Source organism: Schistocerca cancellata, chromosome 3, assembly GCF_023864275.1.
Source record: "Schistocerca cancellata isolate TAMUIC-IGC-003103 chromosome 3, iqSchCanc2.1, whole genome shotgun sequence".
Classification (NCBI taxonomy): Eukaryota; Metazoa; Arthropoda; class Insecta; order Orthoptera; family Acrididae; genus Schistocerca; species Schistocerca cancellata.
The window spans coordinates 155,475,384-155,491,516 of record NC_064628.1 but is presented as its reverse complement, the minus strand read 5'-3'; positions in this window follow the sequence as shown (position 1 = coordinate 155,491,516).

Here is a 16,133-nt window from a genome sequence, read left to right as displayed (position 1 = left end):
CACGATATCGACCTTTTCCGCAATTGGTAAACGGTCCATTTTAACACAGGTAATGTATCACGTAGCAAATACCGTCCGCACTGGCGGAATGTTACGTGATACCACGTACTTATACGTTGTGACTATTACAGCACCATCTATCACAAAGCGAAAAAAGTAGTTCAACTAAAACATTCATATTTCTTTACGTACTACACGAATATGTAATAAAAAAGTGGGGGTTCCAGTTTTAAAAAACGCAGTCAACTATGGCAACTATGGGAGCGCCATCTACTGTTCCAACCATAGCGCCATCTGGTTTCTCCCTTCAAGCTAGACGAGTTTCGTTCTTTTTAGTTTTTTCGTTTGATGCTTATTTCGTGAGATATTTGGCCCGGTCACTATCAATGTACGACCTTGTACATAGATAATGCACCACTTTCCTCCTGAGTTGGCTTGATTCCCACAATCTATGTACCGTACTGTATATAAAAGGCAATGCCCTGACTTACTGACTCCCTGAAATTGGGAGAGGGTGTTGATCTTATACTAAAGGTATAGTTTACGACCGCATTTTTAGAAATTCCACACCTAAGGGAGGGAAACAGGGATGAAAGGTTTTTTTGAAAACATGTCGTTATTAAGGCAATTTCGAAACTAGACATACGTAAATTGGTATTTGGTTTCTTGGTCAGAAACAACGAAACATGTGTTTCGCTGGTTTTGGGAAATTTGACACGTAAAGAGGTGAAATAGTGGATGAATGTTATTTTGAAAATAAATCATTATTAATGAACTTCTAAAGCATTTTAAAAGTTACAGGTAAGAAAATTTATATCTGGCCTTCTGTGTTAGAAATAAAAAAATGTACTTGCTTCATCTTTTTGGAAATTCAAACCTTAAGAGGGTAAAGTAGAGGACGGAAAGTTGTAAGAAAATGTTTCTATATTAATAAAATTTTAAAGTTAAATCTATGAAAATTGCTATTTCATTTCTCAACTAGATATAAAGAAATATGTGTTAGGGGTGAAAGTTTATATGGATATATTACCCACAAGAACGCAAAAGGCATGATTAATAGGAACCTTGGACTGAAACTACCAGAATCGCTTTTCGGTCAGAACTGTATAGTGCTTCTATGGACTTAATTAACGTGAAACGTTTAGGTGTTGAAATTTGTGAACAACATAAAAATTCAATAGAAGAAAATAAAAAAAACTGCAGACCATACGGTCTACGAGAGCAAAGCAGCAGGCACTAAGCTATTAGCAATATATACACATAAAAATGATGTAGCTGGCTGCTGTGGCCGAGTGGTTCTAGGCGCTTCAGTCTGGAACCGCGCTGCTGCTACGGTCGCAGGTTCGAATCCTGCCTCGGGCTTGGATGTGTGTGATGTCCTTAGGTTGGTTAGGTTTAAGTAGTTCTAAGTCTAGGGGACTGATGATCTCAGATGTTAAGTCCCATCGTGCTCAGAGCCATTTGAACCATTTTTTGAAAAACGATGATTTCAATTCCACCGCACTATCTCTGCTTATCAGACATTAGGTGTGAATTATACATCCCGCGCCACTTAAGGTTAGTGTCAGTTGTGCGAGGTGTGCGAACGGACTCGAATGGACAAAAGAGAGAGAGAGAGAGAGAGAGAGAGAGAGAGAGAGAGAGGAATTGTGTCTTAAAGCTATCGGCATCAAGCGATATGATGGAATTGTTATAGACTCGTATTCCGGAGGACGACCGTACAAATCCCGTCTAATAACCCACATTTAGAGTTTCCGTTCTCTGGAACTGCTTAAGAAAAGTACCTGGATTGTTCCTTTGAAAGAGCACGGCCGATTTCCTTCCCCATTCTTCATTGTGCTCCGTTTCTAATGACCACGTTGCCAACAGGGCATTAAACATAATCTTTGTTTCTTCTTCCCTTTTTATAAGCGTTCTTAACCTACCCTTAATTTCTACCATGCAAAAAGATCTACACATTCCTAAATCCTCTATACAGGACCTGGAAAACAAAAATATTGATTCTTTGTGAGTGCACATTTCTCCTAACATGTATCCGTACACGCTGGTATCAATCAGTTCCCCACATCATATAATAATAAAATAAAAAGGACATTGCAAATTAAAATTAAGCATTAGAAAGAAAACTGACATACAGAAAATAGCAATGCTCTAGCATTGGCTGCGTTATAATCCCGCGAGACAGGAACTTTTGTGCTACCTACTAGGTTGGTTCCTCTCAGCCTCGCTCTACGTGGTGTGTCACTGCCCAGATCTCATGCCGACACACGTGCGTTCAACATGTCATGTCTCCACGTCCTGAGCAATTGTCCCATAGTCCTCACACACATAAATAACTATCTAAACAAAATAAAAATACACTAATTACTGCGGCATGCAATATATTAAAATACAGGATATTTCTTAACCCTTACGATCAATCATCCGCGTCCGGATGAGACATTCGTAGTATCTCCTGCCACTTCGACGCATGGAAAATTTGACGGTCCTCCGACAACCGTCTGAGTTTTACAACTTTCTCTACAATGAATTAAATAACATTGTCTTCGTCTAATGGTGGGTGGGTGTACCCAATACTTCCTTGACGGTCCTCAAAGTGCGTCTTCGCTACATTGCTATCTCTGTCCCATTCCCCTCTCATCAGCTTTCGGTGGCTTTATCTCCAATGTTCAATGTTTTTGTGCGCTCTCTCCCGATGCGAACGATCATGTTCTTGACACGCGACTTACATGTTAATATGGACGGTATTCATTAACTAAGGGACAATAAATAAAACCACGGAGGTTACTCAGTGACATTGTACACTGAAATCAGAAAGTCATGAAATGGCGACATGTACATATACAGATGGCAGTAGTATCGCATACATAAGCAGGGCCGTATCTAGGATGTGTGACGCCCTGTGCAGTAATTTATTTTATGCCCCCCATTCCTAAACTTCAGCATTGCTATTCATTTACGGACTATCAACAATAAAACTGCGTAATCATTAACTCCAGCTCTAAAATTTACTGAAGTATATAAATATCATATAATATAAAGCACATGTCTAAGTTAAATCTTCAAAAATAATAAAATAACTACCACATTTCAATAGCCCCTTTTACTGAAAAATTACCACAGAAACCTCAAACTTGGCCACTGTAGTGGTAAAAATACAAAGCAAATCGTTACAGTTTAATATCCTACATCAAAATTACTTCACTTAAATGTGAAGTTCAGTCAGTCCCAAATACATGATACAATACCATTTAACTGATCTTCCCCAAAGTATAGCAAACTTAGAGAAATGACTTCCTTCTCAGTTTAGTATTCGCAAATTCATTTATCACTTCCTCAAAATCCATACTGACTATCACACCTGACTCTATGGCTAGTACTCCAAGATTGACCAGTCGTTCTTGATTTTCTGTTGTCCATAGGTAATTCTTAATCCGTTTTAAGACAGAAAAGCACCTTTCAGCTGAGTAGTTCGTTGCTGGGTACAGTTGCAAATCTTGAGTGCTATTTACACATCTGGACAGACATCACCAACTGTTTTTGAAACCAACTTTCGAGAGAGAAACTGAAGGGAGGACAGCTTGTCACCATCTTCTTTATTCACTGACAATAGATAGCTTTTAAAATGTATATATTATCTACCAAAGTTGTTCCCTATGCCGGAATTATATATGGCTCTAAGTTTCCAGTGCAGCATCATAAATTTGAACTGCTTCTAGTCTGATTATATTTGAGACAAATGAAAATCTTTACATTCTCTGTAGGCATTAACTCTCTTCTGTAACTCATCCTGAAGCGTTTGTATAATCTGAGAACACGACATTTTCATTTTTCTCCTAATCTCACCATAATCTGATCCTGTTTCTTCACCAGGACATTTGTCTTCATCTTCTGAGTCAGATGATTCATCAAAGAATCTCTTGCATTTAATTTGGAGTTTTGTTTTTTGCTTCTTAGCAGCTGAAAGAGGTGGAATTGATTCGTAATTCCTAATATCTGTAAATTTCATTTCAGCTGAGTCTGTGTGAATTGAAATAGATGTCTGAAAGTCAGCTATAAACTTTACAAGAGAGTCATGCATTCCGACAGAAGTAGAAATGTATACAACCTCAGCTCGCAGTTTTTTCATTGCTTTGCCAAACTGTTGCAGATTACAACCCCACACTGATGTCATGAAAGCTACCTCAAACTTCTTAGTTTTCTACGAACATTTTCTGTTTCACATTTAACTTTACCACTCTCATTTCCTGAAATTGTTCTTAATGCAGAAAACACAGCTTTCCAATCTGTATTCAAACTCTTACAAGCGTCCTCATATGCACACCGTCGTTTCGTATACGGAGACTTCAGTGTCATACTTGCAGAATCAAAAAAAGTTTCAAGATGTTCCATCTGCGTGTAGACTCTGTAAACATTGTACTAACTCAAAAAAACGTGTTGCAGCTATGCGGAATTGTGCATCTCGTAACCTAACTAGATTGAGCAAGTGAGCTGAACATGGATTGTAGAAAATTGGAGAGTTTTGTTCCTTGGCTCTTGCTTTCAAGCCTGAATATGCACCAGACATGTTGGCTGTGTTATCGTATGACTGATCTTTACAGTTGTCAAATTTCAGTCCATGTATTTCTAAGGAATTCGAAACTTCTTCAGAAAGCTTCTCTCCAGTGTGACCTACTTTTTTTTATAAAACACAGGAGTATTTAAACTGAGCGCCAATCTTGATTTACGTATCTAATTATTATACTTAACCGCTCATTATGGGATACAGAGAAGAGTCCTACAGTACCAACCGTCTTAAACTACCGGCCATCGCTAGTTCTCGTGTCTAGTACTAGGTGGCAGAACATTCAAGGGATGAGCTGAAAGACGTCACGGCCCCACTCATGATGATACGACGGGCACTGTATATTGCGTTCGGCTATCTGTGAGTTGTGAGCGTTTAGTGTTTTCCGTGTGAGAGGAGCGCGCAAGAAGTTAGTTTCAAGACTGGCACAAATTTATGAGGTGAGTACTTGAATTTATTTTCACATTTATTTTAATTGTACTGTTTAAGGATATTGCAGCCGTAAGACTTCCAAGACATTGTGTATTAAACAATACACAGTGCGTATCGTTTTTATTTCGTGATCGTTATACAGCACCGATCAGTCAGAATGTTAGGGGGAAAGTAATAATAATTCTTTCTCTAGATTTTTCGGAGCGAAATGGCTGAGAATAAGGGGAAAATGAAAGGAAAATGGACTGCAGAGAACAACAGGAAGGCAATAAATGAAGTAATATCGTGGACAATGACAGCAAGGCAGGCGGCTGAGTCTCTTCATGGCCCGAGGAGCGCTTTAAATGATTGCATAAAAGTAATTAGAACAAGTGCATTTGTGAATCTGGGCAGGTTTAAGAAGACACTCAACGACGATATGGAAACAGTTAGTTCTGTACATGAAAGATTTAGAGAACAGGTTTATGCCATTTGGTAGGAAAGAATTCTTGAGGTTAGCATTTGCGTTGGCTAAACATTTAAAAGTACCTCACCAATTCAATTAAGAAAAGAAAACTGCCGGCAAGCAGTTTTATTATGATTTTATGGCACAGCATGCTGAACTGTCCCTTAGATGTCCTGAATCCACTAGCCTTCAGAGAGCTCTGGGCTTCAACAAATATCAAGCTGAGTTCTTTTTTACGAAATACCAAGAGCTCATTTCGAAATACAGTTTCCGTGCTAGCAGCATTCAGAACTACGACGAAACTGGAATTTCAGTAGTTCATGCAAATTATATGAAGGCCACATCACTAAGGGGGAAAAACAAGTGAGCAAAATCACTTCAGGAGAGAGATGAAGGAACGTGACCCCCTCCTAAGCATAAACGACGCTGGAGATATTTGTTCCTCCTCTTTTTGTTTTCCCCAATAAATTGAGAAGAGACGAAGTGCTGAAAAGGGATGCTCCTACAGGAAGTATCTTCGCAGCTGAACAATGTGGTTGGATATCTACCAACTCAAGTCTGAAGTGGAGAATGGTGTTTGCCGAAAGGACAAATCCTACCAAAGATGAACCATTGTTCCTCATACTGGACGGTCACTTTAACCACAAAGATCTCCACGTAATCTCGTACGCAAGACAACATCACGTTGCATCAGCTTGCCTCCTCACAACGCACAAGCTGCAGCCGTTAGATCGTGCAACAATGCAGCATACAATCAAGCCTGTAGTAAGTGGATGAGAAAATACTAGCTGTTGAAAATGTCCCTAAAAGATATTACTGGACTGATGATCACTGCCTACTCTTTTGTCTGCAGAATGGATCTAGAGCAGTCTGCATTTACTTGTACAGGTCTTTGGCTCATGAAGCCAAGTGTGTTCACTGATTTGGTTTTTATTGCTGCTGAACATCAGAACTTCAGCTCTGTTAGCTCATGACCAGGACGTTCATCAGCTATCCTTTCCAAACAGAGACCTTCGTCAGGTACACGTGTAAACCAGGATCTTCAGCAACTACTTCAACCAATTTCTGGCCTGAGAATTCCAGACAGAATATTCTGACACCACCATCCTCTTCCAGTCATGTGTCTAACGCTCCTCTGATAACTATCAACACTCCTATTCATTCTAATTCAGAAACCTCTCATTTCATGAATGTCGTTGAGAAAATATTTCCTGTAACAAAACTCTCAGAAGTCAAAGTTCAAATAAGAAAGCAACTGACACAGAGAAGTAAAGTTCTTACTTCTTCGCCCTATGAGCATCAATTGGAAGAAAAAAGAAATTAATCGAAGATAAAAGACCAACAGCAGAAAGAGTCTTGAAGTTAGGCAGGAAGAGACTTGAAGTTAGGTCAAGCGCTAAACGTCACATGCATCTAACAGTAGCAAAGAAGTAAATAGTTCAAATAGCGATGCAACAAATAGGAAGCGTCAGAAGAAGCTGGAATTTGGTGGGAACACTCTAACAGCGGACGAGAGCAAAATACGTGTAATATACTGTGAGTCGTTTGAAAAAGGATGGGTACAATACACTAAATGCAAACAGTGGACGCATGTTGACTGTGTAGACCAAGAAAGTATATTGTATTTTATTTGTGATCATTGCAATAAGTGAACAATGGCTTTTGAAATTAATGACTTTTGTTCATATAACAATGAGTTAAATGTTTTTCTTTACTTGCGTAATGTTATTTATTAATAACGCCTGAAAATCTTGCTACAGAGGCACTGGCCGGTACTAGAAGACAGTTTTTGTACTGACTAAAGTCCACTTGTATTTACTTCTACATGACCTGTCACTTTTGTACAGTTCCAGGGAATTAGTTTGAGGACAAGATTGCTGTATTAGATTACCAAATTATTAGATATTTCACATTTTACAAATGAAAAAGTTAAGGTGGCCATTACTGTACGACTCTCCCCTATCTGGTGTAGAGACTACAACGACTGGAAAAATATTTCAGAGAAATAAATTCATTACATAGGTTTTTGTATCACTGACCTCCCCACAAGACGTATTAACTCTGCATATGTTGCTGGTGACAAGTATAAAGTAAATTCCTTTCCAGGGTTACCGCATCTTGCTACAAGGTCAGCCAAAAAATAATCATACTCCGCAGTTAATCCCAGGCACAGCATGAAATTTCCATTTTGCGCACAGCCAAACGCCTCCTTGTCTCCACGAAATGCTAGACCCGTACAAGACTGTTTATAAACTAGAGAAAAAAGCTCTTTTTAACACGTTTCTCTAACACGCAACTTCATGTTCATGCTGCGTGAACATCCGTTTATAAGTTGTATTCATCTCATTTCCTCTGTTTTTCAATTTTTAAAAGCAGTCTCCGTGAGAGTTAGAATTTCCATGTTCAGCTATTTGCATTCTAGCATGGCCACTACCATCACTGAAACCAGATGTTGCAAATTGAGATGCAACGCCGAATAATCTACAAGATGCACAGAACGACGATCTACGGCTTGAAGAATATGCAAGATATTCACGGTTAATAATTTCTCCATTCACTAAAACCCTCTGATGCCATTTTGTGCCGCGAGATTGCGAGATCCGTCAGCGTAGCCCCGCCAGGACGTATACAAGCCAGCATCTTTGTTCTGAACAATACCATTTTTAACTAAATAATGCGGTATCTGGTCATTGTTTTCCCAACAAAATGGGTCATTACGGGGAACAGGAAAACCCTCTGCTTTAGAGCGTGTAGATTCTTGACATCCTCCGGGAACCCCGAAAATTAGAACTTCAGCATTCTGTTTACCATTCAGAACTCTAATTTCGTCTGCACTACACTGTTCACAGCCACTGTTTTAAACTGAAACTTCACCTGAATGTTCAAAGACATAGGTCCACTTTCATTTTTACCGCTAAAATATGGGTCCAGTCACGGTATGTTCTGTAAAAATTTACTATCCCTCTGTCTTTTTTCTTCATCTCTGGCTCTAGAAAAGTCATTGGAAGATTCCCGTGGTTCCAAAATTGCTATGGTGACTTCAGTTTATGATGTAGTATCAGCACTGCATTGTGACACATCTGCCGACCGCTGTGACCGAGCGGTTCTAGGTGCTTCAGTCTGGAATCGTGCGACCGGTACTGTCGCAGGTTCGAATCCTGCCTCGGGCATGGATGTGTGTGATGTGCTTAGGTTAGTTAGGTTTAAGTAGTTCTAAGTTCTAGGGGACTGATGACCTCAGATGTTAAGTCCCATAGTGCTCAGAGCCATTTGAACCATTTTTGTGACACAGCTGCCCTGGGTGATGCAAGGACTGCAGAGGGTAGATGTGGTGGTGTTTGATCGTTTAATAACGCAAGTTCAGTCTCTCCAGTCTCTTCAGTCTCTCCAGCTGTATTTTTAAATGAGTTCGTGTTCGAGTTGGCAATGTCTTGAACGAGTACGCATAACCCAAAAATAGGTTACCATATGGTCGAGGTCGCGCTTCTCTCTCCTTTGCGTCTCTGGTGTGTTGATAATATGTGACTGCTGCCACACCGTCATTTATTTCTTTTCGTTTTAGCTTTTTCGCCGGACGAACTGACAATACGGATTCAATTACGCTTCTTCCTCTTGGTCCCCAACGTCAAGAAATGATTCCGCTCGATGATGTATGACGTGGCGACAGTGTGTGAGGAAGAACCTCGTTACGAACTTCCCAGGGTATATTCTGATACTTCTTAGCTGAAGCTTGACTCCTTTTTTGAATTTTAGGTATTTGCCGCAGGAGTCTCGCAAATTCTTCTTTTTGGCTCGAACAACCTCATCTGTCAGTCAAGCCATATGCAAATTATTTTATTTAATATGATGCATTAATTACTAGCAAATAGTACACTTTGTTCCAGATATTTGGTCACATCAAACGCTCGCTTTTTAATTCCACATGGGAAGGACAACTGTCTCCACCTTAGTCAAGTATGTGTGTCGAGAACTGCACAATGTTTTACAACCACTGTGTTTACCTCAACCAGTAGAAGGAATGTAGAAGAAAATTGAGATGGGACTGCTGGAGCGGTGGCAATTTCCTGCCCTGGTTGCATAAGTGGGAAACGTGTTACGATGAATTGTCCGAAAAACAGTGGTTCAAATTATTTTTGTTACAAAAAATTGTTTTCAATTGTCCTACATGCAGTTACTGATAACGATTACAACTCCGTGGTAATCGAAGTGGGTACTATAACAGACACCGTGATAGCACAAGTTCTGAAAACTCTGAATTTTCCGCAAATTCATACGAGGGAAATGTATTCTGTCTCCGATATCATTGCCGGACACAAACATGCCCGTCCCTTCTGTGCTGGCAGGTGATGAGGGGTTTAAATTACAAGTCTATCTCATGAGCCCTTTCCCCAAATCAGCGACCTTGTAAGATCCTTCAAAAGAAGTTTTCAATAATCAAATATGCAGGGGCAGTCGTGTGGTGGGAAAAGCCTTCTGTATACTCTCTCATGAGTGAGAGTCTCCTTAAGGGCTAAAGACTGACAATCGATACTGCAGATGCTGTTGTCAAAGCGGCATAATTGTAACTTAAACTGCACTACAACATTTACGGATATAATCGAGAGGTCAGTTCGTGCACGAAATCCTGCACCGGCAATACTTTCGCAATTATGGACGGCTATAGAGGCAACATAGCACACTATTTCTGCAGGGGACCTCCAACGACTCGTTGAGTCTATGCCACGTCGAGTTGCTGCACCACGCCAGACAAAAGGAAGCCCGACACGATTTTAAGAGGTAAATGTAAATGTCGTGTGACTAGGGCCTCCCGTCATGTAGACCGTTAGCCGGGTAGATGTCTTTCGATTTGAGGCCACTTCGGCGATTTGCGCTTCGATGGGGATGAAATGATGATGATTAGGACAACACAACACCCAGTACCTGAGCGGAGAAAATCTCCGAACCAGCCGGGAATCGAACCCGAGCCATTAGGACTGACATTCTACCGCGCTGACCACTTTTTTTTAATGTAAGGTTGTTCTTTTTTATTTTTTATTTTGCATATATTTTGCATATATGAAAAACAAGAACTTTCGTACTCACCAGTGAGTAGGTGGAGACAAGGCGGTCAGGGGTCGGAACCCGAGGCCTCGCCGTGATGTCCCCCTCCTCCCGTCCCTGAATCACTCCCTCAAAGTAGCCTTTTGATTTAAGGTTCAAATGGCTCTGAGCACTATGCGACTTAACTTCTGAGGTCATCAGTCGTCTAGAACTTAGAACTAATAAACCTAACTAACCTAAGGACATCACACACATCCATGCCCGAGGCAGGATTCGAACCTGCGACCGTAGCGGTCGCTCGGTTCCAAACTGTAGCGCCTAGAACCGCACGGCCACTTCGGCCGGCTCCTTTTGATTTACTTTTATTTTATTTTATTATTATGATTATTAACCACTCAGCTACCGGAGGCGGACATAGTAAGAGGTATCCCATAACTTTCATCACCTCAGTGCACTATATATTTTTTGTCAACCTCTTAAGTATTATTTCATTTCCTTCTCCCGTTGTGGGTGCTTGACTTTTTTTATCTGTCAGTGTAATACATAGGGTGCTTTTGGGTAATGGGGACAAACTGCAGGAATCAGTCCATGTGAGGATATACACTGGCTGAGAGAACGGGAGAAGGAAACGAAATTATACAGGTGGAGAAGATGTGTAATGTTATTGCAGTCGTTACAAAATCAAGTCAAATTTGCAAAGAACTTGGCAGTATGAGTTCACTTAATGGCACGATTTTACAACCATCTGGTCTGGATCCATACTCTGTTTCGGTTAGGAAGGGTGTCAAAAACCTGTAGTATACTTTCCTGAGGCAAGCTGGTACACAGGTGTTGTAACTGTTCTTTAATATCCTGGTTAGTGGTACTGGGGCAGAGCTGACACAGAGCTGGTCCCACACATGTTCTATTGGGGACAGATCTAGGGTTCTTGGTGGACTTGGGAGTACATCACCATTGTGCAGGCATTTCATACATACACATACTATGTATGGATGACGACTGTCCTGTTCAAAAATGACTCCTTGTTACTTCACGCAGGGGGGTGCCAAATGTCTGTGAAGTATCACTGTCACATTCGAATTTCCCCAGTCACTACGAACTATGACCTGAAGTCATACGTGATGGTTCCCCACACCAAAACGCAAGTAGCACCGCTGTGCCACTCCAAAGCATTGAAAGAATGGAATCTCTTCCCAGCCTGCCACCATACTTGTCAGTGATGGTCATCCATGGTAGGGAATAACCGCGATTCATCACTGCAGCCAATGCGATGCTGTTCATCAGCAATCTTTGCTTTCTGGTCACAGCACCGCTCCAAATACCACCATATGTGTTTTGGTGTTATGCATAGGACAGTAATTCCATAGATTGAGCTGCTGCTAGTGTCCAACCAGTACTGCAGGATGACGCAGAACGTTGCAATACTTGTTTTGAATGGCAGGCACAAGTGTGAAGGCGTTACTTTGTGCTTGGTGCACAGTATGGCGATCCTTTCTTGTGGTGGTCAGAAGTGGTTGACTGGAACCTTGATGAGAAGTACGCCTGCCCTCATGTTCCCTGCAATCCAACGTCAGATCACTTTACATCCGAATCTCCCACAGTAATATGGACATAGCACGATTTGATCAGCCGACAAAATGGAGGCCAACAATCAGGCTCCTTTCAGATTCTCGCCACGTGCCGATAATGGTGTTTCATGCGAGTGCACGGCACCTCCATGTCCTTCGCTGTGATAACATCTGAGGCTGTTGACGCCTCTTACATGCCCTACTAGGCTTTGTAACAACACTAAACACGATCAGCAGAGAATAGCAACTCTAATCAATTACATATACATATTCGTGTGTATGAGTTGAAGTTACACAGACATCCGACCATGTCATCTGGGTGCTTCACCTTTCTGTCAGGCAGTATATATACAGGGTGCGTTTGCTAAATGGAGACAGACTGCAAGAAACGATGTACAAGATGACAAGAAGCAAAAAAGGTCCTATGGACATATAGTCGGAAATGTATGGTGTCTGTGCTACAGGGTATTTATTAATTCATTATGCCGGTAAAGTACAATGCAGTGCACGACATGCTGTGATGAGACCATCATTAGACAAGGTGTTCCAAGTGGCTCCCACAGGCTTCTAAGAATGTACAGACACAACTCAGCAATGACTGACAAACACTGTAAGTAGCGTGAGTAAAGGGTCGCTATGTGTAAGGTGCGTGAAGCGCACTTTGAATACATCCTGATGGCTAAAAGAACCACGCGCGCTTTGAATAAGAAAATGCTATCTGACACTGAAAATGACGTAAAAGATTGGGTCGCCAACTCTAGCCACACGACAAATAAGAGGTTGGGCTGAGTCGGAAAATTACTTAATTTATTAATAAGAAAAACTCAGTAAAGAACATTCATTATAAAGTAATTCATAAAAAATGGGATGTAATTATTAATGTGATTCAGGCGTTGTTCACGTGAATCAAATATTAAAATAAAGTAAAGAGTGCCTGAACACTGCGCATAAGAGCAGCTTGCAGCAACATCCCTGAAAACAAGATCTATTCTAAAGCATTTGTTTTAAATAAAAAGGGAATACTAATTATTGGATAATAGCAGAGGGCCAACAAACTCCAATATTAACCCACTTGGATGTTTTACAACGGACATAGAGTAATGAGACAAAGAAAATTCACAAAGAAGCAGAAATTACCAAGATTCGGAAAAGATTAGAATGCATACACACGCAGTTGCAGGCACACAAATATTCACACTGACCCGAAGGCGCTTCAACATATACAACACCTTTGTGCTACGTTATTCTTACAGATCAAAGTCAAGTCTGCATTAGGAATCAATCTGAAAGTCTGCAAAAGCCTTGCATTCCTTGCTGCAACCCAGCAAATCAATCTTTATAAGATGAAACGCGAGACCAAAAGCTAAAAGCTCCCCTCTTGCTATGAGACAACGCGTCACGCGGTTAAGTCAACTCACCCTTCTTCGAAGAGACTTCGGCTGCAGACCCTCGGCGAGCTGGAAGCAGACTGACCGTCTCACACACTCCAAAGTCTCCCATGCGACCCCGTGGCCACCAACCTAACACCGGTGACTTTCACACAAGGGGAGCAAACTTGTTTGCCTCCCTGAAAACTACAAGGGTTGGCCATTCTGTACGACTACCGCTGATTCTCTGCAGCAGACTAAACCACCGTATAGCAAAATGAAACACACACGCATTCATTCACGCACGCATGCCAGAGAGTTCTGTATCACTGGAAAGCAATTAAAATGATAATGAAAGGGGACTGCAGGACCCTTTCAACACGATCAGTTGTGTCATTGTGCAATTGCATGGAATCACAGGCAGCATGAATGTGTTGTTCCAGTGTCCGCTCATCTGTATAAGACTCCACGTATGGAGCGTCTCTCAGGTACCCCCACAGATAGAAATATAAAGGGTTCATCCGATTGGAGCACATCTACACAGGCTGTCGTTAACACCAAATCACATGTGGCTACTTTTGGAGTGGTGCTGTGACCTGGAAAAGATGTCGAGATACCGCAGCACAGAAATGTGGAAGTGAGTTGGAGCCACATTATCCCCTGTACCAAAAAAGGCACATCTTCCAGCAGGATAGTCACAGTCACCTACAGAAATTGCAGATATGCCACGCATGTGAGGCGTTGTGGAGGGTTGACTGATACCAATAGTCCTCACCAACACACTGAGACTGAACTGGTGCTGATGGTTTGCCACCAACAACCCATGGCAATTCTCCTTAGCCCACAGACGGGTGTTATGAAGTTGATGATACCACCCACGTAAATATGGTCTTATCTGTGAACAGGATGGATAAAGAAATCCCAGCATCCCAGTGGCCTGTGTGACGAACCAATGACAAAACCGTCACCTTGGAGGCAAGTCTGTAGGTAATAAGGCCTGCGCACGTTATAAGTGATAAGGGGAGTGGAAGCTGTCATTGAGAATATTTCATATGTCCTCCTGACTTACCCAATGTTGGCGAACCATCTACCTGGAGTTGATAGCGGCATCATATTCTACACTGTTCAACTCCTGTTCTCCCAAGACCTATGTACATACTGGGTGCACCCACCTTTCCCTTAAAAGAACCTGTCTCACACGAACGACGAAACACTGCTGCAAACAGTTTACGACGTCGTTGCTATAAGCGGGCATACTTTTCCCAGTACAGTCGTCCTGCCGCCCATCCATTGCCATTTGCCTGTCTGTATGTTTGTATATAAAGACCATGTTGACATGTTCCTGGTTGTTATAGCGGGTTATCACCCCTCGATGCAGTATTTTGCGACACAGGTCCACACTAGTCGCCTAGAGCAGTGAAGCAGGTCAGACTTAGTGGCAATTTCGTACCTATTATGGGTAGTCCACTCAGTCCAGTGGTGGCCAGTCTCTTCATGGAACATTTCGAAACACAGGCTCTGGACCTGACACCATGTAAACCTAAAGTGTGGTACAGGTACACAGACTACACCTTCTTTATATAGAACCACGGTGAGGCTTAGCTCGGTGAGATCCTTAGATATCTGAACACTCTCTATTTACTGTGGAGGTAGAAAAGCCAACAGCTACCCGTTCTAGATGTGCTGGTCACAACTTGTGTCGAAAACCGAGGCTCACGAATCGATTCCTGCACAAATGTCAAGCCATCGTCAGAGCCAGAAAAGAGGGATGACTAATATGCTCATAAGACGCAAGATGAATATGTGAGCCATAAAACTTCCGACACAGGATGCGACACCTGAAAAGTGTTCTGGGTATCAATGGGTACTCCACCAGTTGCATAATAATCTAACACTCGGCTAAGTATCGTTTGAAAGGAGAAATGCTGGGTGTGACTTTTCTGGCATACATCCTCCGACGACGGACAGAATCGTCCGCAAACACGGCGTAAAGCCTATTTACATACCGACCAAGGAGATCAAAGAGTGCCGCAGATCGGTAATGGACAAAAGGACTCACTTACAAAGTGGAAAAGGCTATGTTGAAATGGCTGGACGATCCTTTACACAAGAAGCATCGAACATAAACGGTATTGCATGTTGGGACAGTTGGAGAAATCGGCCATGGCGGGGCATGCGCTGTGTGAGGCACGGAAGTTGGTAGTGTGGAGGAGAGCTACTACGTCCTCTTGTTAAGAGAAGCCGTAGAGATCCACAAATATGACAATAGCTCCAACAAGAAAGAGGTAAGCCTCAAGGTGAATGGATTCTGGATTCGCGTGCTGCAATGAACGACCGTTACAGGTAGACTAGCCGATGACATTTGTCAACATACTAAGTATCATGCGGAATTTAATAGTTAATTGTTTGCCACTCATCGCTCATAACATATATTTTTAGCGATGTCACTCTATTTTACTGATTCTGTAACAAAGGACACCACCGTCCAATTCTTATTTTGACGTTGGGTTACTAATGATTTGAGCCTAATTCACTTCTGAAGATGACGTTTAAACTGTCGAAACCGGCAAAGTGAACCAAATAAAGATTTATTGTGTATCTGACGCCTGATGTTTTATCTTTATTAAAATAGTCTGCAGCTGCTGAACTATAGCAATGAACAGAATCATTGGCAACTTGTAAATGTTTAGAAGTGTGAAATTATGCTCTTCACAAAA